The sequence below is a fragment of the Procambarus clarkii genome, chromosome 79, assembly GCF_040958095.1.
Source record: "Procambarus clarkii isolate CNS0578487 chromosome 79, FALCON_Pclarkii_2.0, whole genome shotgun sequence".
Lineage (NCBI taxonomy): Eukaryota > Metazoa > Arthropoda > Malacostraca > Decapoda > Cambaridae > Procambarus > Procambarus clarkii.
Genome location: NC_091228.1, coordinates 15,173,966 through 15,201,062, shown reverse-complemented (window position 1 = coordinate 15,201,062; position 27,097 = coordinate 15,173,966).

Below are 27,097 nucleotides of genomic sequence, written 5' to 3'. Positions count from 1 at the left end.
GTTAAAGAGTTCAGTATTATCCTCTTTCAACCACGTTTCAGTAAGTATAATAAAAGAGAATTTGTTGTCAATAGTTTCAATCAAGGCACTAACATCATCGAAGTGTTTACCTAGGGATCTAACGTTCAAGTTGATTACAGAGATATTGTGATTATCTGTTAATACATTGTTTACATCATGTGCTGTAAAATATCTGCAATTTTGATTATTGAAGTGATGATTGTCATAGATAGTGGATAAGAGGTTTAGTTCTGGGTCTATACTTGTCTGCATAAAAAGGCTGTTTGCAGGAAAACAAGGCAAGAATGGCAAATTACAAAATAGAAAACAAAGAAAAAAGTAGATTAAAAATTCTAAAGTAAAATAAACTTAATGGTAATTTTAAGTAAAAAGAAAAAAAAATTAATGGGAACTAGGAATGTAAAGAATTAACTAGAATAATTAATAACAATAGATGACCAAAAAAGTAAAAAAACCAATTATGAAATCTATAAGATGAAAAGCTTGCTTACTATACTATTGTAAGTACACTATAGTTGAATACTAAAGTTACACTAAAACAAACTGAGGTAGTTTAAATAGAGATACACTCAGGAACACTGGATAATGAAGTTAATGCTAGAGGACACAGGCAAAGCCAGTGTACTATGGAACATGGGAGTAAAAAGAAAAAAAGGCAATAATAAAGATGACAATATTATTATTCTTTTTGTTTTAACTAAAGTTAAAACCTTTTGAAGGGAAAGGCAGAGCTAGAGTACACAAAGGTAGTTAAATGAGATTATAATTTGAATTCAGGCTATACAGCAGATTTCCCACAGTCATTGAGGAAAGAATTAAGGTGAGCTTCTGTGGTTATTGAATAGATTTTTCCAGTGTCAGTCCTCCTAGCTATAATTTTACCATCTCGCACAAAACAGTGTTTAATTGTAGGGGAATTTTTGCAGCAGCCACGCAGTTTAAAAAAGAGATTTTGCCTGCACCTGGTCAGACATTCATTCACATAAACAGTGGATTTACTAGCAACTGCAGATGAGATAAGATTAGTCTTGCGGGAGCAGCTATCTAATTTTAAGCGAATTCGCCTATTATTAGTACCAGATGATTTGGTACCCACTCTATAAGCTGCTTTGATGTCATTTTTTTGGATCGAATAACTTAACTTATCCTGCAATACTTTGATCACGATGGCAGCACAGTCTTCACCATCAGTTTCTTGGGGAAAATCACGTGAAGAGATAATTACAGACTCAAGTAGTTTATGTTGGTCTGTCTCGTCTTGGGTAACAGTGTGTTGTTGTTGTAGGTTGTTCAGATGGTTCTCAAACTGTTGCAATATTTCTTCCTGTTTTTAGTGGTTGCATCTGGATTAAAGTTTGTAAGTGTGTTCTTGAGAATGCTTAATTCTTGTTCGAGGTTGACGACTTTGGTAGATGGATCTTGATTGTTCTTGTGTAAGTCTACAACTTCATTCTGCAAAGATAATAATGAGCCTTGCAGGTTCATTATTAAGGCCGACTGCTCTTTGATTACTGTCATTTGATCTTCATGTACTTGAGTTAATAACTTGAGCCAAGGGTTATCAGCAAAGCGCTTGAAGTCAGAACAAGGGGCAGCAACTCGTTTAAGTTGGTCCATATGGCTACCTAATAGTTGCATGGCCCGTGTCAGAGACTGCGCTGCGCCCAGCTGAGATTGTTTGTTATTGTTGACGGGGGTAGAGTCGGTACCCCCCATGGCGGCCACCGAGGGGGAGATAGCTGAACTAATCATGTTGTTAGCCTGGCTAGTAGGGTTATTCTTGTTAGGTGTGCTATCTTTCCTAAGGGTCTTACTGGTCTTACTTTGCATGATAGCAGGATAAATGTAGGCAGGAACAAATAGGGAAGCCTCGTTGATAGGCAGCTGTGAACGTCGGGTACAGCTTCTTAGCTCCAGGGAGCAACACTAGTGAGGTCGAAATGAAAGAATTACGGGTTGGTCTTGTTGGTTTTTTCAATCACATTTGGGTCACTGTGTACTTAGCTGCCTTCGGGTGATGCTACATCATTTGTTGGTAGCCGAGAGCTCAAGGATCAGCTGATAAAAGAGGAAGGAGGGCAGGGCCGACAGGTGTTGTTGACGTTCGTTCGTTCGCTCGCTTTGATCTTCTAGGATCAAACTGTATAATGAATCTATAATGATTCTGATATGATTTTAGATATGATTTTGATATGATACAGAAATTATACATTTCTTAGATGATAATTAGATATGGTGGGTAAAAATTTCCCACATACTACACCATATGCTACTATACCAAGCCACTACACCAGGCTACTAAACCACACTACTACACCACGCTACTACTCCACGCTACTACACCAGGCTACTATACCAGGCTACTATACCATGCCACTACACCACGCCACTACACCACACTATTATACCAGGCTACTATACACCACGCTACTACTCCAGGATACTACACCACGCCACTACACCATGATACTACACCACGCTACTACACCAGGCTACTACACCACACTACTACATAATGCTACTACACCAGGCTACTACACCACACTACTACACCACACTACTACACCAGGCTACTACACTAGGCTACTACACCATGCCACTACACCATGCCGCTTCACTTGGCCACTAGACAAGGCTACTACACCACGCTACTACACCAGGCAACTACACCACGTCACTACATCAGGCCACTACACCTGGCTACTACACCATGCTACTACTCCACACTACTACACCAGGCTACTACACCACGCTACTACACCAGGCTACTACATCATGCCTCTACAACGTGCCACTACGCCAGGATACTATACCAGGCTACTACACCACGCCACTACACCAGCCTACTATACCACACTACTTCACCAAGCTACTACTCCACGCTACTACAGGCTACTACACCAGGCTACTACACCAGGCTACTACACCACATCACTACAACACGCTACTACACCAGGCTACTACACCACATCACTACAACATGCTACTACACCAGGCTACTACACCACTGCACTACACCATGCTACTACACCAGGCTACTACACCACACTACTTCACCAAGCTACTACTCCAAGCTACTACACCAGGCTACTACATCAGGCTGCTACACCACGCTACTACACCAGGCTACTACACCACACTACTACACCACACTACTACACCAGGCTACTAATCGCTTCTGTATATTTATTGACCGAGACAACAAGGTATATATTTTTCCAGCCGAGGTCCACCTACTCTGGGTCTGTCTAGAGAACTGAGGCTGCTGGGAGCATGGCTGATGCTCCTCTGTTTGGCATGACGTCAGAGGCCTACTTGCCTGTGATTGGTTATATTCCAACTGACATAGAATTTGAGTATAACACCGCTCGGACATGCTACCAAGTCGACGTCCCTTAATGTCGACAAGCTCTGGCTAGTTATATAGTTACAATGATACTGAAAGGACCTCGGTGGCATTCAATAATGGCTTACATGTGAAATTTGCATAATAAAACATTGAAAGAAGATCAGGTGTGCATAATACTAACAACTCGGCATATATGCACCAAAAAAAAAAAAATTCATCATAATAGGTGAAAATCATGGTAACAATGCTTTGATTAAACAAGAGTATTAAGAACATGTGTATGTCTACTGATCCGATATGAACAATACAACTCAAGGTATTGCCTAAACAAAATTATTAACATGTGTCAATGGCATGTGCTTGAAAACCATACAAATTTAAACAATTATTACATTAATGGAACAACTTCTGACCTAACAACCACAAATGAATTTTAAGATTAGATACTGGCCTCAATGTGGGTGCTAGAACATTAATAACTCTTATGACAAGCACTGTAAAAATACAAATGGTAGTAGACTTAACAATGTCATCTAATTTAAAACAAAATAAAGTTGAGAAAAACTATACATTATATATAATGGTAATAATAAGACACATATGGTAGAAATACTGCAAATGATTTTTTTTTTCAAAACAAACAGAATAACTGCAGAGTGCACTCAATTATAAATTCTGCGGACATCTACACCTAGCTCATCCAGAGCACTATACAACTCTGGCTCTGACTGAAGGTCCGGAACAGATGAAACTTCATGTGACAAACTATCATCTTGAGAGATATCCTCGTTAACATCTAGCCAATGGACATGTGGTGAGTGCACGGTTGAAACGAGAGGTCTAGATCTAAGATTATAAGTGCTAGTATGGGGTTGCTGAACTTCAAGTGGTCTGTCAACCACAGAAGGTGGTGTCCCAATAGGAGTATCTGTCTGGGTAAGTTCATTGTCATCTTCCTCATCAGTCTCGTCAACAGTCATTTTAGCTAACTTCATGTGGTCTAAATGTTCATGTATATACTCTCCTGTTACTAAGTTCTTTAGTCTGTATTTGTTACCTTTAATAAGCTCAATTACCTTATATGGACCCAAAAATTTCTTAGTTAACTTATACATAGGACCAGACCTGTGTTGGTTAAGTATCATTACTACAGATCCAATAGTTATTTTACTGGGTTTAGCTCGTGCATTCCTTGCTAGAGTGAACTCGGCGCTAGCTTTGGACAGTTGTTCTCGTATTTTCTTGAATACTAATTGCATTTGTCTACGCTTCACTTGAACAAAGTCATCTACGTTATATAAGGGAGTAGGAGGTACGTTAATCAATTCATTAGGGAGGATCTTATCTGTACCATAAAGAATAGCGTGAGGTGTGTCACCTGTAGAAACATTAATTGAAGAATTTATAGCACACTGAATTAAGGGTATAAAATCATCCCAATTGTTGTTATCAAAATTCAACGTGACTCTCAAAGCATCTAACACTTTCCTGTTAGTACGTTCGGCTAGTCCATTACTTGCTGGATGATAAGGCATGATACTACATTTTTTGATGTTATATAAATCACACATGCTTGTTAAAATACTATTACTGAATTCTGGACCATTATCTGAAAGGATTACTTTAGGCATACTTTATCTACAAATTATTTGGTCATGGAATGCACTGGCTATAGTTTCTGCTGTTTTGTTCGGAATAGGAACTAGTTCGCAAAACCGTGAAAAATTATCGACCATTACAAGCAAATGTTTGTTCCCTTTCTCTGTTTCCGCAAAATTTGTCAATAAATCCATCGATATTCGTTCCCAAGGAGCTTAAGTTGCTGGGTACACCTGAATTGGATTAGGTCCTGAAACATGTCCCTTGTGCTGTAAACAAGTTAAACATCTGTCAACATAATGAGCAATCTCCTTAGCCATTTTTGGCCAAAAATACTTCAATCGACCTTGTTGGAGTGTACGATCCTTTCCTGGATGTGCACTTGCAGGAGCATCATGGATAATTTTTAACACAGTTGGTACCAAAACAGCTGGAACAACTAACTGACAACATTTCCTCGGGGCTGTCCCTAGCTTTACTACTCTACACAGTAAATTGTCTAACATCACTAATTCTTTCAATGGTACTGGCGGTTTATGAATCAGGCGAGTGTCTTGCTTAGTCAAAAATTTAATGACGGGTGCCCATATGGGGTCTTGTCTCTGTTCCGTTTCTACTACTGTAGCATCTAATGCTGGGTAATTTAACTGAATTGCAGCTACGTGTCGAGAAAACGCATCGGCTACAACATTTTGCTTTCCTGGAATATATCCAAATGTGGGATTGAATTCTTGAATTGTGAGCAAATATCTAGCAAACTTTCCAACTGGATTCTTATTTTTAAACAAGGGAATTAATGGTTGGTGATCTGTAAGAACATGAACTGGGTAATTATAAATTGTATCCCTGAAATGTTTAAGTGCCCAGACAACTGCTAAAGCTTCTCGTTCTGTTGCGCTATAATTTTTCTCTTCTTTAGATAATGTACGGCTAGCATAAGCCATTGCGTGATCTCTGTGACCTTCTGTTTGAAGTAATGCAGCACCTAGACCTAAGTCACTAGCATCTGTAACCAACGTAAAAGGTTTAGAAAAATCTGGGTACCTAAGGACAGGTGACGAAATCAAGGCTGACTTGAGTTTTTTGAATGACTGATCCTGGGCCTCTCCCCAGACAAAGGGTTCATCTTTTCTTTGCAACTTGTAAAGCGGAGCAGCTATAATAGAGAATCCAGCAATAAATGAACGATAAAATCCTACAAGACCTGTGAACTGTCTTACGGCTTCTGCGGTATGAGGTGTTGGAAAATCACGGGCAGCAATAATTTTTTATTCATTCAATGTAATACCTGAAGGTGTAACTGTATGACCTAGAAAATTAATCTTTTGCTTTAAAAATGAACATTTTGCAAGCTTTATTTTTAAATTAGCTTCAGCGAGCTTTGCAAGTACTTTCTCAAGGTTCTGGAAATGAGTTTGAACATCTTGTGACATGATTATGAGATCATCAAGGTAAACTAGAAGAGTACTTCCTATCAATCTACGAAATAGATTTGTTATGAGCCGTGAAAAGGTTATTGGACTACTACGCAAACCAAACGGCATTCTTTTGAAATGAAAATGACCATTGGGAGTACTAAAGGCTGTCAATTGTTTACTTTCCCCATCAAGGGGGATTTGCCAGAATCCCTGCAACAAATCTAACGTTGAGAATACTTTGTTTCTACCAATACTTTGCAACAAATCATTTAGAACTGGAAGTGGGAAACGATCAGGTATTGTTACTCTGTTAAGCTTGCGATAATCGATTACAGGTCTTCAAGTCCCATCTCGCTTTGGTACAAGAATCAATGGAGCGTTCCATGGCGAATTACTCGATTCAATTACATCACTCTGTAACATTTCCTCTACAAGTCTATCTGCTTCTGCTCTCTGAGAATGGGGAAGACGGTAAGCTGGTACATAAATATTCGTAGTTCCTTGTTCAAGGGGAATTTTGTGTGTAATAAGAGGAGTGAGACCTAACTTTTCTCCTGGTAGAGCAACAACGGCTCTATTGCTGTTCAAAATTTCCAAAAGCTGAGCCACAGAGTCAGGAAAATCAGTAGGACTGAGGTGTTGCGCTTGCACCTCTGGCTGAGATCCCTGTTCTCCTGGTGTGAGTGTACAAACAGTATGATCCATGGAGACATCATCCACAACTCGCACCAGTAACGAGTAATGGGCAAAATCTACAACATGGGTACCAGACTGGAGATGGATGTCGGCATTACTAGTGTTTGCAATAAATAATGTAACAGTACCATCCTGCACTGTGTGCCAGGAGGGTTTGTTATAAATAATTGAGTGTTGGGCTTCTATGGGGGAACTGGTACTATTAAGGGGTAAGGGTAGTTAGAAGACAGAGTATCAAATATGGGAGAGCTAAAAGGCCCGGCCCCCAAAATAAACTATCCACAGTAGTAATAACTTGCTACTAGACCATATATGTTAGTCTAAGGGTTGATCAATGCACTCCCACACAGGAAAAAGGGATACTCTGTAATTCATGTACTTATTTATTAACCCCTTAACAACCCCCCCATATACACTCACACCAATAACAATAATAATAACTTTACCACACTACCTTACGTTAAAAAGCCTTGGTCCACTTAGGCAGGATACAAGGTTTACACTAATAACAAGCTAGGGTAAAGTACTACTGGATAAGCACTGAAGCTGGATGCAGCTTAGGGTAGAGACACCACGGGGTACCCTAATACAAAACACAACACTTAGGGGTACCCAAAACACTGGCAAATACTACCCCCAGGTCTCACCAATCGTTACTACCAGAGTAGGTACACTTAAAAATGCCCCGTACTTAACTTAATGGTACAGGAACTTCAGGTAAGGGAAATAAGTAAGAGGAGAAGGAAGGAGAGTAGGGGTGCAGCCACAGAGTAGGTCTCGTGCCCACGAACGCCAGCCAGAGAAGAACGCTTCTAGCGACCAGCTAGGCCTCCCGCATGTCGTGGTGCCGGAAGGAGCCTAATTGATCGTGCAGCTAAGCACATTAAAGATCTTCCCCTATGCAACGTATTGTTACTTTACACATGATTAGAAAGTATTAGTAAGCAAAGTTGGTGCCTATGTTATTATTTAATAATCAACCCCCAGCTCAGTCTTTAAATGCTCTTTGAGAAACAATAATAGTCTTACGCCTGGCAGGGAAGATACAAACAATTGCCGCTCGTGATGCACTCAACTGTACTACCAGAAAGTTTAATAGCTCAATTTTGACCTCTGGTTTCCACTGGAGAACCCAGGGTCATAACAGGGTTCAACAAATGTACACTTTACATGTTTCACTTTCCGCAATCACATCCGACAACTCAGGCACTCACTGAACCTTAACTCTTATTCTGGTGAGAGAATGAGGGTGTAGCACAGTGTCAGTTGCCGTGGAACCACTGACTTCAGAGATGGAAGCTGCCAGGCGAGCGAGACAACGAGAATCCGTTAGGGTGTCCCCTTCCAGAAAGTCCCGATACTCACTCTCCTTAACAACTGCACAACTACGGTGCGTAAATCGAGTGCCCGTTTTCTCGGGTATGCTACCACGATAAGGATCTGACAGACCTACATTAGCAAGGCGGGTGTCAACAAAATTAACGTAATCTGATTGAAGGTTGAACTCATGGCCCTGTCGATACATGCTACACAAGGGTATGACGCGGTCTTTGATACTTATGTTCCAACGATGGGGAAACAATGCAATATTTTCATCAATCATGGTGTACAGACCTAAGAGAATGTCTCCAGGAAAATGAATAATGTCAACAACTAAACATGTTATAGACAATGTGACATCATTGAACTTGAGTGGGAGGTTAATTTCACCCTGAACTTTTACTTTATTTCCTGAAATACCACTTAGAAAAGGTATGTGTGACTGTTTTAAAGTAGTAGGGTGCCTACTTTCAATGTCTCTAAGAGCTGAGGGCTTGACAATATTAATTTTTGCACCTGAGTCAAGAAAAACTTTTAAAACTATACAATACAATACAATACAATTTTATTTAGGTAAGGTACATACATACAATAAATTTTTACAAGGATTGGTTGACTTATAGGTAGAGCTAGTACATACAATGCCTAAAGCCACTATTACGCAAAGCGTTTCGGGCATGATAAACTTAAATGACAAGCTTAATACTAATTGAGCATAATGAGTAGAATGAAAACAAGAAATGAAAACATAGATGAAAAAGCAGCACAAATACAATTATGTCGACAAACAGCGCTTTTAAAGAAAAACAGACATTGGTTGACAATAGAAGGGTAAGGTAGGTTACAGGGAATTTATTAGGTATAGCTTCGTTTTTAACTTAAACTGGTTGAGAGAGGTACAGTCTTTAACATGGTTGGGAAGGTCATTCCACATTCTGGGCCCCTTGATTTGTAGAGCATTTCTAGTTTGATTAAGTCGTACTCTAGGAATATCGAAACTGTATTTATTTATGGTGTGGTGCTCATGGGTTCTGTTACAACCTTCTATGAAGCTTTTGAGATCAGGATTGGCATTATAGTTTAGCGTTTTATACACATGAGAGAATGTGCAGTGACTTAATGTCTAACATATTCAGAGATTTGAGTAGGGGTACCGAGTGATGTCTGGGGCCAGAAAAATTTTCCTCTAAAAACTCTAAAAAACTCTACCATGTACAATGGCTGAGACAAGGGGACCATCACTTGAGACTGGACAAGTTACTACTTTTGACTTATGTTGTCTGGGATATCTGCGTCTTGTTTGTGTCAAATTTACTGGGGATCCGTCAACATCTACAACTGGTCTAGAGTCAGTGTCCTCCTCTGTCAAGTGTCCAAAGCTATTTTGGGTAGCTACTGAATACACAGGGAGGGCACTAGGATTGGCTAGCTTGAATTGGTTAGCGGATGGCCTTGGGGGTTTCCCGACGACATGGAGTGAACATTCTGAGCTCCAGCATTCTGTGACCGAGCATTATAATTTGAAGTTGCATTATAACTGGGCTGGGAGTTGTAATTACGTGAATTCTGATAATGTCTTACAATACAATACAATACAATACAATACAATTTTATTTAGGTAAGGTACATACATACAATAAATATTTACAAGGATTGTTTAACTTATAGGTATAGCTAGTACATACAATGCCTAAAGCCACTATTACGCAAAGCGTTTCGGGCATGATAAACTTAAATGACAAGCTTAATACTAATTGAGCATAATGAGTAGAATGAAAACAAGAAATGAAAACATAGATGAAAAAGCAGCACAAATACAATTATGTCGAAAAACAGCGCTCTTTAAAGAAAAAAACAGACATTGGTTAACAATAGAAGGGTAAGGTAGGTTACAGGGAATTTATTAGGTATAGCTTCGCTTTTAACTTAAACTGGTTGAGAGAGGTACAGTCTTTAACATGGTTGGGAAGGTCATTCCACATTCTGGGCCCCTTGATTTGTAGAGCATTTCTAGTTTGATTAAGTCGTACTCTAGGAATATCAAAACTGTATTTATTTCTGGTGTGATGCTCATGGGTTCTGATACAACCTTCTATGAAGCTTCTTGGACGCTGTGCGCCTCGCCAAGACTGACCGTGGGAGTTACGAGGTGGAGATGTCCTTTGCCTAGCTCTACAATCCGCAGTGTGGTGATGTGTGCAATATGATGGTGCAGTGATGGATTACGTGCAATATGGAAGCCTAGAGTGATTAGACTGACGAGGGGACCGAGCGAATTGTCTAGGAGGTGATGATCTAGGGGCGGACCAACAGTCCCTTGCGAGGTGGTTACTCTTACCACAATGCCAACATGAGGGAGTGGATGGTTGTGGACTATGGCGTTTCGGCAATTTATGAGGCGGCGAATTTGACTGGGGGCTACGAGCATGGGTACGCTTCTGCGATCAAGAGTTCTGAGAGTTTGTGGGAAGATGCTGAGAGCATGTTACTACATTTACGGTATCAGAGGGTGGCAACAGTTGAGCTCTTCGGGGTGCTAGTTTATCGGCGACATTGTTAATGGCCTCAAATACTTCACCAATTTCATGTTTAACACCAAAATTTTGTTGCTCAATGATTGGTTTAGTATGCTCTGGGGCAAAATGCATTAAAGTCCCAAATGCTATCATCTTGGCCATAGCCTCAGGGGACAGATTATTGTCTTTATCTAACCAAGTCGAATTATTCATAGCAGAAACTAAGGCATACAGATACTGATCGAGACGGCTAGTAAACGCATTAAACGATTCGCCAGGCTGCATGGTGGGATTGGCAATTTTCTTGACTAACCTATACGGGTCAAGGTCTCCTTTGTTAACAAAGCGACGGCGAAAGAAATCCTTAAAATCGGGCTAAGACTGGAGGCTAACAATGACTTTCTCATCAACAACAAAACGTGCATCACCTTTGGTTGTGTCCACAGCTGACCGTGCAATTGCTAAGTATTCGGCATCAGTAGGCTTAGAAAAACGTGCAACTGTTTTCGCTTCAACCTTACTAAACCATGACTCTAATAAGCGGGATTCACCAGCAAAAAGAGGAATAGCCATTTCCTGAGCTGATCTCTGGCCATTGGGATGAGCAACTGTTCCCGTTGAGTCTGAGGGGGTTTCAACAGTGGTAGGCATTGTTACAGCCGTGGAAGGAATATTTGAACGCAGATTATAATTAAGTGCACCTGGCATCAGAAATAGTATACACAAAAATAAACACACACAAAAATATCAACTTGGCTAAAGTAAGAAAAATGGCACAAATAAAACTATTAAATTGGGCTAGGCAACAAATAATTTAGAACAAGCAAAATTGTGAATTAAATTAGCACAAATAATTAAGAACTAGCAAAATTGTGAATTAAATTAGCAATCTGGTATGAATATGGCTGGGATTAGAAGCCTGCAAATTAATTAAACCCAGTCTAAGCACAGCAATTTAGAATATAAAAACTGGAAAATGCAATTGCAAAATTTCATTAAAAAGATTCAACACAACAAGTGGCAATGCAAGAAATATGGATGTAGCACATAAACTGGACACAGGAATGTATATAACTGCTATGGTAAAAGTTTAAAATAAAATGCTTAAAGGATAAATTTCAAAGTTAGGTCTGGAGAAATATAACAAAAATTCTATGGTCTATTGTCTATGGAAATCTCAAAAACAAATTTCTCTCATGCAAAATAAACTGCTAGAAACAATTATTTCTTACTTCTCTCACCTTTGAATTCACTAATGACACTAGTAACAATTAATGAATAGTGGAATCAATGCAGGAAATATTGAAATGACTCAGAGGAACTGTGGGAATGGAGTACTGAACCAGCTCCAATATTTAACAAGTCACTGAAAGGTTAATTCATAAGATATTTTGGATATATTTACGTTAAACCTCATTAAATCATAGCACACGATATCTTAGCTCATAATTACTTAACTCAGGGCTGCAGGATTTGCAATATAACAGTGGCCAAAACGAAAAACGGTGACGAGACGTGTGAAGAAGCACATGTGAGGTGTGTTTACAAACTGGTGCGATGGCAGCGCTCCTGGCGGCAGTGGCGCGAAGCTCGGGGGACCCCACACTGTTGATGTTGGAAGCGCGAAGATAAATTCTGACGACGACGATATTGCGACGATGGCGGTGGAGAAAGCACGATAGGGAGACAGGAGTTCACAGCAGAGTGGTGTAGCCGGAGGCTGTGGCGATGGTGAGAGGTGGCGAAGTGTGTGAGCTTGGGGAGGTGACACTAGTCAGACGGTTGTAGACTTTTTTTTCGGCAATTGTTTCTCAATAGAGCGCACAACACAGCTGCAGAGCAGTTGAAGCTGTAGAAGATGATTGCAATAGCTGGAACTGGTACAGGCAACACACAAGGCTTGTTGATGTGGGCTTGGGTGGCGGTGGCGGTGGTTCCCACGTGGGCGCGAGATTCAAAAATAGCTGGCGCGGGAATCTTCCCTTCTCACTGATGAATTAGCGTTCAAACAGGAAATTATTGACCCTTACTGCTGAGACGTTGGCCTGGAGTAGTGGTTGATGGCAGGACCCCGGTCTGGCACAATATTTGATGCGTGGGTGGCAGGATGGCGGCTTATGGAGGCGGCTGATGGCGGTGGCGGCGGTGGCGGCTGTACTGTGAAACACAAGGCGATGCTGGGCACTTGAAGTTTTCGTTTCCAGAAAAAAAATTCTGGGTCCTACTGCTGCTATCAGTATTCGTTTGCCTTGTTCGGGTTCAATGTAGACACAGTAATCGCTTCTGTATATTTATTGACCGAGACAACAAGGTCTCGGCCAGCCGAGGTCCACCTACTCTGGGTCTGTCTAGAGAACTGAGGCTGCTGGGAGCATGGCTGATGCTCCTCTGTCTGGCATGACGTCAGAGGCCTACTTGCCTGTGATTGGTTATATTCCAACTGACATAGAATTTGAGTATAACACACCAGGCTACACCAGGCTACTACACCTGGCTACTACACCAGGCTACTACACCAGGCTACTACACGCTAATACTCCAGGCTACTACTCCAGGCTACTACACAAAGCTACTACACCAGGCTACTGCACAATGCTACTGCACCAGGCTACTACACCATGCTTCTACACCAAGCAACTACACCACGCTACTACACGAAGCCACTACACCACGCTACTACAACACGACATTACATCACGCCCCTACACCACACCACAACACCACGCTACTACACCAGACTACTAAACCACGCTCCTACACCAGGCTACTACACCAGACTACTACACCACACTCCTACACCAGGCTACTAAACCAGACTTCTACACCACGCTCCTACACAACGCTAGTACACCAGGCTACTCCACCAGGCTACTACACCATGCTACTACACCAGGTTACTACATCACGCTACTACACCACGCCACTACACCAGGCTACTGCATGCACCACACTACTACAGGCTACTACACTAGGCTACTACACCAGGCTACTTCACCAGGCGACTACACCACGCCACTATACCACGCCAGTACACCAGGCTACTACACCAGGCAACTACACCAGGCTACTACACCAGGCTACTTCACCTCGCTACTACACCACACTACTACACGACGCCACTACACCAGGCGACTACACCACGCTACTACACGTTACTGCACAATGCTACTAAAGGCTACTACTCCAGGCTACTACAGGTTACTTCATCATGCTATTACACCATGCTACTACACAAGGTTACTACACCAGGCTAATACAGGCTACTACACAGCGCTACTACATCAGGCTACTACACCACACTACTTCACAATACTACTATACTTGGCTACTATACCAGGCTTCTACACCAGGCTACTACAACAGGCTACTACACCATGCTACTACACCATGCTACTACACCAGGCTACTACATCACGCTACAACACCAGCCTACTACACTAGGCCACTACACCACGCCACTACACCAGGCTACTACAGGCTACTACAGGCTACTACACAATGCCACTACACTAGGGTACTACATGCCACTACACCAGGCTACTACACCTCGCTACTACAACACGCTACTTCACAATACTACTACACCATGGTTACTATGCCAGGCTTCTACACCTCGCTACTACAACACGCTACTACACTATGCTACTACACCATGGTTACTATACCAGGCTACTACACCAGGCCACTACACCAGGCTACTACACCACACTTCACCAGGCTACTACACCATGCTTCTACACCAGGCTACTACACCAGGCACTACACTAGTCTACTTCACCACACTACACCAGGCTACTACACCACGCTACTACACCAGGCTGCTACACTAGTCTACTTCACCACACTACACCAGGCTACTACACCATGCTACAACACCATGCTACTACACCATGCCACTACTCCAGGCTACTTTACCACACTACACCAGGCTACTACACCGCACTACTACACCAGGTTACTACACCAGGCCACTACACTACCCTACTACACCAGGCTACAACACTTCGCTTCTACAAATGATAAATGAATAAAAATGATGAACCCACCTTTATTATGATCCTTTTTTTATTTTACCAAATGTAGAAATATATTTTTGTATTTTTACATTTCCTACTTTAGCATTTTAACTTTAAACACTTTATAAAAGGCATCACAAAGTTTTAAATTAGGGTATGAAAGGTGTCACAAAGTTTCAAATTAGGGTACAAAAAGTGTCACAAAGTTTCAAATTAGGGTTAGGTATGTAGGTTTAAGTATAAGTTTCGGAAACCTATTTAATTCCACACAAAATAACGTTTCTAATGCGAGAAAACAAACTTTCCAATTCTTTCTAACACTTTCCAGGAACGTTGTGGAAAAATTGTTTATTGGGACGCACCTTCGTCCATTTGAGATCTCTGCTGTGGACTTCGCAGGTGCCATTGCCTTGATTGGCACCAAGGATAAATTTCCAATTAAAGCATCCATCTGCTGGTTCACATGTGCAACCACTTGAGGAGTTCACCTAGAAGAGACTCTTGATGTCAGCGCAGAATCTTTCATCCAGGAATTCTACAGGTTCTCAAACGGATACAGTACTACTGGTGACTTATACCACCCAGAGCACAATAGTATGGTGGGGTATATGATACAATGGAGGGGACAGTGAAACACTGCCTACGTCAAAAATACACCGCCAGTAAATACATCTCTAAGTGCTACACACTGTGTTGACGGGAAAGAATCCCACATCAATAACCGACCGACGACTTATCCCTCAGATGATCACTCACAACATAAGCCTATCTGTCCAGCTGATCCAATGTATGGGAACCTCTGATACCAGAAGCATCTCTTGTGGAAGAGGAAACCAGAGAAACGTCTTACGTTGGTGAGAGTATTATAGTCTGTGGGTTGTTTGATGTTGTCGCCGTCGATCCTTCTCTACGGACAACCCGACCCACAACTCGGTAGAGTGCTTATACCTCCCTAGGAGATCACCCTTGGCGCTTCTGGCTCTTGGAGAGGGGCTCAACGTCACACGCTTAGGGGATGCGGCTCCAACACTTAGCCTCGTTGTCACGTGCACACACCCACTCGAGCCGCTGTGACTCCCCAGTCTCTCCTTAGGTGATACGATCTCCTCAATCCCCTTTTGACTTATTAGTATTACCTTCTACCCTGTCCACAGCAGTGGTTCTTGGTTCTTTCTCTCTCTCCTTCTTTACTACCTCCTGGGAAGCCTCACTGGGACAAGGGCAAACACCAGCAAATTGGGATACATTTACTGGACAAAGCACATACACGATACATACACACATATAATAATAATGAATCCTATACTCTATAATATTACAATCAGGTTGCACTCCAACACCATCAGAACTCTATCATCAGCTTATCAAGTGGTATCCTATCTCCTGGTTCACCACCTGACACTATCAACCTCCTTAAGTTGATCAAGTCTACATACACTGTTGCACCATCAACAAGAGAAATATATATATATATATATATATATATATATATATATATATATATATATATATATATACATATATATATATATATATATATATATATATATATATATATATATATATATATATATATATATATATAAATGTGTACAATGAAAATCAGCATGTGAATGCAATAACATATATCAGTATAAATGTTCCTTGATACACAACAATGATCAATCGATCACTCTATCAGTCCTCGAACACATACATCTGTAGGTAATCCAGCCTACGACTGCAACTCTGAACTTCAGTATAAAAAACTCCTTGACATAAGAATGCAAACAGTCACTCACCTCTCACCGCGTCTTGCACGCTAATGACAACTAAACACTATCAACTCCCTACAAGTAATCCACCAGAACTTCCCTTCCACCTCTGGAAGTTCACTACCCTGATCTCTTCAGGTTCTTCCGGGCTTCACTACCAGGATCCTCTGCAGCTCCTCCAGGCTGCTATCATGAAGTTTCCTTGTGCAACTACGGTGCTTCACCCTTCTGTTAGGGTTCTCCACAGCTCTCTTGGCTGCTACACCATGAAGTTTCCTCGAGCAACTATGGTGCTTCACCACCTCTACAGAAGCACGTGACACTCCTCTTCACTACTTCTCCTCACAGCTCGAGGTCCTCTGTTCCACTACCTTGGAGTCTCATCAACTACTTCATCTGTGCTGGCTTCGAAGTTCTCAGCAACTTCTTCCCCAAAGACAAACCACAGATCGTCTAGTCGAGGGCGCTTCTCCCTCTGACAAGCTTGGTCAGGGCGCTTCCACGGCCCACAATAATGTCTCTGGCCGGCTTGATACTCTCTTCTTCGACCAGGACTTGAGACCACAACGTTCCCAGCTCAGTTCCACAGCTGGCACGTCTACACACTTCTCTTCTCTTCGAGATATATCACTAGGGGTTCCCTTCTGACGGGAGCTCGAACGGAGCGCGGCTTTCCCCTGCGATGTCTGGCACTCAAGTGAGGTCAAAGCCCCTCCAGAAGCGAGCCTCACGCCTCCAGCAAAATGTCCACATATCCTAGCCAGTCATTTATCTGTTTCCTTCTTCACTGCCCATAATCTTAAATTCTTATATATATCCAACCAGCCATTTTACATATGGGTTATCACCTCAATATTTGCTAGACCTTTTAATCAGGTCAGGCTTGATGAATAACTCTCAAGGAGGGAGACTCGTTTCTCCTGCAGGCTGAGATCATAACACTCCCCTCCCCTTATTTTTGAGAGTTATTCCAGTGGCAAAGCTCGGGATAATACATCCGCCACCACACTGTCTCGTTCTTCACCCGATATACTCTCTTAGGAGTCTACAATTAGTTCGTTGCTCCTTGCAACATCCTGCTCACAACTCGCCAGAAACATGATCTTCTCATAAACGATCTGACTTCCCTGACACCTCTTGGCTAGGCTGTCCTCCTTGGACGCCTGCACTCCATCGGTCCACTCTACTTACTGTTTCCACCCTCCTTACCTCGTCTTCTTCTCTTCACGTCCAGAGTCAGACATCTGCTGTCTGTACTTCCTCTGTCGTCTTCACACTTCCATCTACTGTCATTATACTTTCGTCTCCTGCCATCATACTTCACTTCCTCGTCTTCACCGACGATCCTCCCTTTCGTCTCCTCATATATCCGAGACCTCATCCTGTTCGACTCCCACCGAGTCCTCGGCTTTCTTCTATTCCTCCATGCTTGTATCATCTTCCTCTTCCCACATTTTTCACCTCTATACAACTCCATTTCTTCTCCTTCAACTCTTCTTCGTTCCCTAAAAGTTTCTTCAGGCACTGTACTACAACCAACAGCACTCGACTGTATATGTCGCTTTACCTCTCCTTGTGTGCTCGTAAGCATCTCTCCACACATATTGTCTCTTCTCTTTTCACTTTCTCGGTTACTACTCTTCTTCACTATCTTTTCTTCACGTTTTCTGTGAAACATGTCAACTCCTGACACCTCAAACAACTTAACTCTACTATCCAGATGCCTCTGTGCTCGTGGACAACTTGACGTTCTACTCCCGTCCTCAGTATGTCCACATCCTTCCTCATTTCTACTCAGCACAGTTGCATTCACCTTCCGACTCTTAATTTCAGCAGTCTGGGCTCTACTCAGGTCCGCTCTCTTCACATGATTCTTCTTCGGCTGGGCCATCTTCACTTTTGACCTCACCGAGACTTCATTTTCTTGGGCTGGACCTTCATCAAACAGCCACGCTATATCTACGTCGATATCTTCCACCGGCTGACTCGACACTGTCTCATCTCCTCTAGCGTCTTCCTTGTCGGCCACCTCTGCCTTCATCACTACCGAGACAGGGTACTCAATCGCTTGGCGGTCTCCTGACTCATCTCTTCGGACATCAGTCAGGTTCACACTCTCAGGTGTCCCACCCGTGCCGTGGCCTTCTGGGCACTCCTCTGGCACAGTCTCTACTATGACTCTTGGCAACACCTTTGTCAAGTACAAGTCATTCCCCAGGATCACTTGAACTCCTGGAACAGGTATGTCGGGGCACACTCCCAACATCACCTCTGCCGACACATATTCCGACCTTAGCTGGACAGTACAAATGGGCATGTCACTTTCAGACAACAACCCATATACCTTCATCTTACTCCTGCCAGCTAACCGTCGATCATTCCCAATCAGGCTTCTCGTAATCAAGCTCTGATTAGCTCCGGTATCTCTTAAGATACCAACTTCTACCTCAGGTTGGCCTCCTACACTGATCCAACCTTTACTCATGAACGGCGTATACCTCTCGTTCACTAAGTTCGATCTCTGTGGTTTGTCTTGGAACACATTGGCATATTTACCTCGGGGGTCACACATGGCCAGGGTCACAACTCTCTTGCCCTGCCGACAATCTCGCATCACGTGACCTAATCCGTTACAATTGTAACACCTCACCTGGGAAAAATCTCTCCTATAAGAACCAGAGTGGCTCTGACTTTGTCCACTCGTATGAGAGTTCCTCGGGCCAGGCACACTACTTGCACTCTGTGGGGCTTTACTGGGCTCTTGACTTCCTGGATAACGATCAGTTTCTCGTTTAGCTCCTCCATCTTCACTTTCAGACGAAGTGCGCGACCTACTCTTCTGAGTTTTAGGGTACTTACTTTTATCTGCCCATTTATCAAAATTCTTCTCACCCCAGACTCCTCTGGGTCTTTCATAATTTCTTCCTCCCCAGACTCCACTGGGTCTGCCATTGCTGCGTCTCGCCTCGCTTCTCACTCTGTTCTCCCTCAAGCTCTTGTATGCTTCAGTAAACATATCCGCCCTATCTGCGGCATCTTTCACCTCCTTTATCCCTGCTTCTTGGATCTTGAACTTTGTTTCGGGATGCATCATCTCCAAGAATTTCTCCATGACCATCAGTTGCTTCAGGTCAGCGTAAGATCCAACTCCAGCAGCCTCAATCCACTTCTGGAATTGTCTTTCCAGATCTCTTGCTGTCTCAGCAAAAGTACATGCTCCAACTTTGCTCATTTCTCTGAAGCGCTTCCTATAAGCTTCTGGGGTTAACTGAAACGAGCGCAATATGCTGCTCTTTACTGTGGCATAATCCTGGCACTCTTCCAGTGACAATTGGGTGTATGCCTCTCTGGCTGCACCGGTCAATCTTAACTGGACCAGCTGGGCCCATTCCTCCTTTGGCCACTCCTTGATACTGGCTACTTTCTCAAAATGCTCGAAGAAGCTCTCTGCCTCTTCGGGAACAAACAAGGGAATGTCCTTCTCCCTAACCCTAACATCTGGTGGGTGTGATACCTGGGTGGTGCTCTCTGGCAACCCATGTTCAATCCTTTGCTCAGCCAAGGTTCTATTCGCTTCTATCTGCATTTGTTTTGTTCTCTCTTTTTCTTTTTCTACCTGGGCTTTTTCTTTTTCTTTTTCTTGTTCCAACTCCAGTTCCCTTATTCTGGTTTTCTCTTTTTCTTTCTCCACCTCTAGTCTTGCTTTCTTTTTTTCTTTCTCCACCTCTAGTCTTGCTTTCTCTTTTTCTATTTCCAGTCTGGTTTTTTCTTTTTCCTTCTCAGCTTCATTTTTCATCTGGAGTTCTAATTTCATCTTTTCCAGCTGGAACTGTCTCTCCTTGTCCTCACGCTGCATCTGGAGCTCTAACTGGAATCTCTCCAAGCTCCTATTCCGGCTACTCCTGCTACTGCGGCTACTCTTGCTACTCCTACTCGATCCCTGGGATCTCACGTCATCCTGCCCCTCATCCTCCTTTCCACTTTCGGCTCCTTTCTGGGCTCCTTGTTCTGCCGCTTCACTTTTGGCTCTTAACTGCCTCAGGATCTCATCCTTCATCCCAGCCACCTTAGATGCTTTCAACCTAATGCCACATTTTTCTGCTATTTGCTTCAATTGATCCCTCGTGCAACCTTCCAAGTCTTCAGGCTTGCCTGACTCCACAAACGCTTGCACCTTATCCATCTTTGTCCTGTGAGTCTTCCCAAGAGAGAGAATATACACCTGCGGTCACACAGTTTATCTCAGCAAGGGTGTACAAATCCACTCTTGGACAGGGTGTGGGTGTGTCAGTTCACTCTCCCGGACACAGGCCCCCAATTTATTATAGTCTGTGGGTTGTTTGGTGTTGTCGCCGTCGATCCTTCTCTACGGACAACCCGACCCACAACTCGGTAGAGTGCTTATACCTCCCTAGGAGATCACCCTTGGCGCTTCTGGCTCTTGGAGAGGGGCTCAACGTCACACGCTTAGGGGATGCGGCTCCAACACTTAGCCTCGTTGTCACGTGCACACACCCACTCGAGCCGCTGTGACTCCCCACTCTCTCCTTAGGTGATACGATCTCCTCAATCCCCTTTTGACTTATTAGTATTACCTTCTACCCTGTCCACAGCAGTGGTTCTTGGTTCTTTCTCTCTCTCCTTCTTTACTACCTCCTGGGAAGCCTCACTGGGACAAGGGCAAACACCAGCAAATTGGGATACATTTACTGGACAAAGCACATACACGATACATACACACATATAATAATAATGAATCCTATACTCTATAATATTACAATCAGGTTGCACTCCAACACAATCAGAACTCTATCATCAGCTTATCAAGTGGTATCCTATCTCCTGGTTCACCACCTGACACTATCAACCTCCTTAAATATATATATATATATATATATATATATATATATATATATATATATATATATATATATATATATATATATATATATATATATATATATATATATATATATATATATTGGTGTATACTGGCAGCAGGTTTTCTTTCAAACATGTTTCATTGAATATGACCGCATATTCTGTATTTATTATTTTCTGGTTTAGGGCTTCTATCCCTCTAACTATTTTCTTAGCATCAGGGCTTAATTGGAATAGGAGTTCTCCAAAACTCATTTTCGTACTTTTAAGGTGAAGAAAAGAAGTGATTTACTATAGAGTGTATTACACTTATTTGTATAATTTGCACGACGTTTCGAACCTCCATGGTTCATTCTCAAGTGAACAATCTTACAATACTAGTTGATTTTATACCCGCATTAGGTCAGGTGATAATACAATGAAGGTGAAAAACATGGGGGGATACATAAGGGATAAACATAGGGGCTGCAGAAGGCTTATTGGCCCATACGAGGCATCTCCTATCTAAACACAAAGATTAATCCAGTGTAATTGGCCTGTTATGTTGGACATTGTCTTCTGTGTTGGCATCGATATGTTCTTGTCTTGTCCTTACTCTCATGGTGGGTAGAGTAAATAGTTCCGTGATTTGGGTGTTCATGGTAGGTCGCTCTATTCTTATGTGAATTGCCTCAAGAATTTGTAATCTTCTTGAATCTTGGGTTTTATCTATTATGCAAGTATTCTTGTTCAACATTATTCAACGGTTCGAAACGTCGTGCAAATTATACAAATAAGTGTAATACACTCTATAGTAAATCACTTCTTTTCTTCACCTTAAAAGTACGAAAATGAGTTTTGGAGAACTCCTATTCCAATTAAGCCCTGATGCTAAGAAAATAGTTAGAGGGATAGAAGCCCTAAACCAGAAAATAATAAATACAGAATATGCGGTCATATTCAATGAAAAATATATATATATATATATATATATGTCGTACCTAATAGCCAGAACGCACTTCTCAGCCTACTATTCAAGGCCCGATTTGCCTAATAAGCCAAGTTTTCATGAATTAATGTTTTTTCGTCTACCTAACCTACCTAACCTAACCTAACCTAGCTTTTTTTGGCTACCTAACCTAACCTTACCTATAAACATAGGTTAGGTTAGGTTAGGTAGGGTTGGTTAGGTTCGGTCATATATCTACGTTAATTTTAACTCCAATAAAACAAAATTGACCTCATACATAGAGAAAAGGGTTGCTTTATCATTTCATAAGAAAAAAATTATAGTAAATATATTAATTCAGGAAAACTTGGCTTATTAGGCAAATCGGGCCTTGAATAGTAGGCTGAGAAGTGAGTTCTGGCTAATAGGTACGAGATATATATATATATATATATATATATATATATATATATATATATATATATATATATATATATATATATAAATATATATATATATATATATATATTTATATATATATATATATATATATATATATATATATATATATATATTTATATATATATATATATATATATATATATATATATATATTTATATATATATATATATATATATATATATATATATATATATATATATATATATATATATATATATATATATATATATATATATAAATGTGTACAATGAAAATCAGCATGTGAATGCAATAACATATATCAGTATAAATGTTCCTTGATACACAACAATGATCAATCGATCACTCTATCAGTCCTCGAACACATACATCTGTAGGTAATCCAGCCTACGACTGCAACTCTGAACTTCAGTATAAAAAACTCCTTGACATAAGAATGCAAACAGTGTCACGTGGGGGTGTGCGGTCCGGGGCTCTGCTAACACTCGGCTGCTAGGGGCTCAAAGGGCCCAAATACTCAGCCCCTCCGACTCCCTGGATTCACCGGAGTTTCCTTGGTCACACAAGATAGGACCAACAATGCCCACCTCCGCAGGTCTTTGCTTCCACCACAAAGGGGTGCCACTGATTCACCCTGGAAGCCCTTCAGTCAACCACGGGGAAACTGCTGTTAACAGTTCCGGCCTAGACCCGTGGGGGAGTGAAGGAAGACTCAGGCTTACCTATAACCATAACCTCCCTGAGTCTTGCCTGCCAGACAAAAAAAAGGTTGCAGGAACTCCTTTCCCGCCTGTCTTCTCTATCTTCCCCTTAGCAAGGTCGCCAGCTGGGTTATTATATCTGCACCCCAGCAATGCAGTTCAGTGGGTGTATCATATATCGTTTGTAGCCAGAAATGTATGCTCATAGAGAAATATCACAAATGGAGGCACACTCAAACACAGTAATAAAATGTGTGGATTTACTGACGCAAATTACATGAATGCACACACACAATCACAAGTAATACATGAATATGGAATATGGATAATGAGTCTGGAGATCGTCAGCCTCTTCTTCCACGACCTCCAACTCTCCTTCACTTGGGCAGGAAGACAGGAGTCTCACACTCTCACAGGAGGGCCTCTTCACCACGTCGGCACCTCTTCTTCACTGTCCTGCCATCCATACACACTGTCCTCTCTGACAGTCCTGGACACAAGCTGCTTTGCAGCCTATTCTACTATTAAAGTAATAAATTCTTGCTGCCACATACACGAGTAAATATTGTGGCCTAACTAGCCTACTCATACAAGGGGTAATGGGAGGGAAAACTGATCTACCTTACACTCCTGGCTCACGACGCCTGTCCCTCGATGGTGTGAGGTTCCCACGCTTCCTGGGGTCGATCCTCGACGATCCAGGACGTTCCACAGGTCCTCAGGTGTCGTGAAGCCTTCGCGTCGTCGCCGTTCCAATCCCTGAGATTCAGCTGCCCCAATCCTGGTTCATCGATGGGCGCTGAGCTAATCACTATTTTTCCCCACACTCGCCTCTCCCACAGGGCGTCGCTCCTTGTCCTAGGCACTGTGTCGTCCTTCCAAGATTCTCAGTGGATGTGACCCCAGTCACAGCAGGGCTTGCTCGCCCACCTTCCAGACCTCAACGTCCAGCCAGCGGCGCCGCCCAGCGTCGTCGCCGACTGTTTTCCAAGTTTGGCACTTCTCTGCTCACTGAACTTGGTTCCTCTTTGGCTTCCCAGAAGCGCAGGGTCTCCAATGACTGTGAGGGGCAGCGAAGGCCAGCTCAATCCACTGAACAAGGCTTGCAGAGCCTCCAATCTTTGAGAGCAGACCGAGGCGCGTCCTGTCGCTTCCACGGTCAGTACAACTCTGACGTTGGCGCCGCCCGGGGCACTCGGTGACGTCATGGCGGGCCCTGATTTGTCGCCCGCGACCTACGTCGGCCAATCCGCGATCGGCTTGTCTCCCTTCCAAAAGGTCACATCTGCCGTAGGGGATACTGTTTCATTTTATAACAGGGCGCCAATTTTCCTTTATTTACAACTTATAATATAACCTCCTTCCATTAAATGGCAGCCGGTCTGGTCGCCACATATATCATTAGACTCCCTGAACCTCAGAGAATCAGTAGGGAGAGCTGATATGACTCTTTAAGCCGGCAAACGAAAGAAATAGGAGAGGGCACCGTAACATACCCCTCCCCTTAAAATAAGAGTCATATCGGAAGAGCAGCACTCAAGAGGGCAATCTATACTCTTGCTCCCTCCGTTCCTGAAGTGTCACTCCTCCAGTTGGTGACGTGGCTCGTACCACCTTGCCAGTCACTTGCCTCATTGTATCTCCACCTCGCATAGTAGCGGGTGTGATGGGTGTTCCCTGAACACCTACAAGAAATCCCCTCTCCGTGGCTACGAGTGTACTCCCACGGCTCGTTACCACTGTAAGATTTAGTGCATGCAGCGCCTCCACCGCGTCGTGCACTCCGAGATAGTCTTGCATTTCCACTGCGTCCTACAGGTACTCCATGTTTCCTCTCATGATCTCCTCTTCGCCAACCTTCTCTCTTCTCGGTTCCTCTTCTCCCGTAGGTGCGTTGTCTCCTCACAGTGGCACTTGTAACCTGTACTCCATCCAGCAGCTTCCTCTCTTCCACACTAGGCTTTTGCGATGGCCCAATGCCCCTCTGGTTAGGCTGGCGCCTACCCTGGGTGTACCTATTCCCTGCTTTCTTCGTATTGCCTTTCCTATACCACTCGCTCCTTCGTTCCCGACGAACATCTTCACTCCTCCAGGAGATTCTCTTCCCTGCAGACGTCTTCTGCGGTTCGTGGTTGGGCTCATCCACCTCCCTGTCGCTCACCTCACTACGGTGGTTCATCTTGCACCTACCACTATTCATCTGGCCGGCATAGGGTGCCTTGCGTCGTGGCTCCTCCACTCTGCCTCTCACTGCCGTTCGCTCATCCACTGAGCTTACTTTATTCACGTTTCTGTATGGAGGGAGTGCGGTCTGCAGCCTCCTCACCGCCCCAGGCGTTTGTACAGCTGCTCCTCGCCACTCCTCCACACGCATCATCAGGCTTAGTCGGAGGTCCCCGTCGGGGTTTTCCACAACCTCCGACGACCTCTCTGCACTCTCGCCCTCGTTGTCGTCGTCTCTGGCGACGTTTTCCCTGGCGAAGTCGGCTTCCTCACCACCATCTGGAACGACCGATACCTCACCCGGCAGGGTTGTACTGCTGCTTGCAACATAGGCACTCCTGGCCCAATCGGGTTGTATCCTGCCTCCTCCGAGGTCATTACCCAGCACCATCTGTACATGCTCTAGGGGTAACTTAGGGGCTACAGCTACTATAGCTTTCTCGACTCCGCAGTCGGCAATCAGCTGTACTTCGTGAAGTGGCAACCTGTATTCCTCCCCCACACTGCGTATCCTCACCACTCCCACAGGTGAATCATTAAATTCCTTGGGGAGAATACTCCTGGTCACCATACTTATGTCAGCACCCGTATCTCGAAGCACGGCAACCTCCACTGGGTCTGACTTTCCAAACTTCACGTTGGCCCCGAAAACGAAGGGATGTTCACCCAACTTCATTTCCCAACCATTCACGTTGGGTCCACTATAATATGGGGTGTGAACAAACACTCTCTCCTCTTCCAACATTAATCCTACATTCCTTTGGTGCTCCTCACACTCGCGGGCATAATGTCCTCTCACACCACAGTTGTAGCATCGGCTGCCTCTCCTGGGCGGCCACTCGCCCGTCACTCTGGCGGTACCACTTGCAGACGTCCCCTGGGTCCTCCTTGGACTCCCTGTCGTCGTGTCCGGGACTGCAGCATTTGCTCCCGATTTAGGTCCACTGCTCACAGCTTGGGGCTTCCTCCCCGCGTCTCTTGAGCTCTTGAACCGCTTTTTTTTTTTTTTTTTTTTTTATTAACATATTAGGTACATCTGCATTAGTGCAGCTACCCTAGACTATATGAAGTGGAGTACAGTGTGTCAAAAAAAAACTAACTAGGTGATGCTATAAAATCCCCATCACACAGGATGGTTAGTCATACAGAGGCATGTGATTAGCGGTCTGCACTGGCAGACTCCGGATGCATTTTGAGGATATCAACAACACAAGATTGAATAAGGTAGCAGTG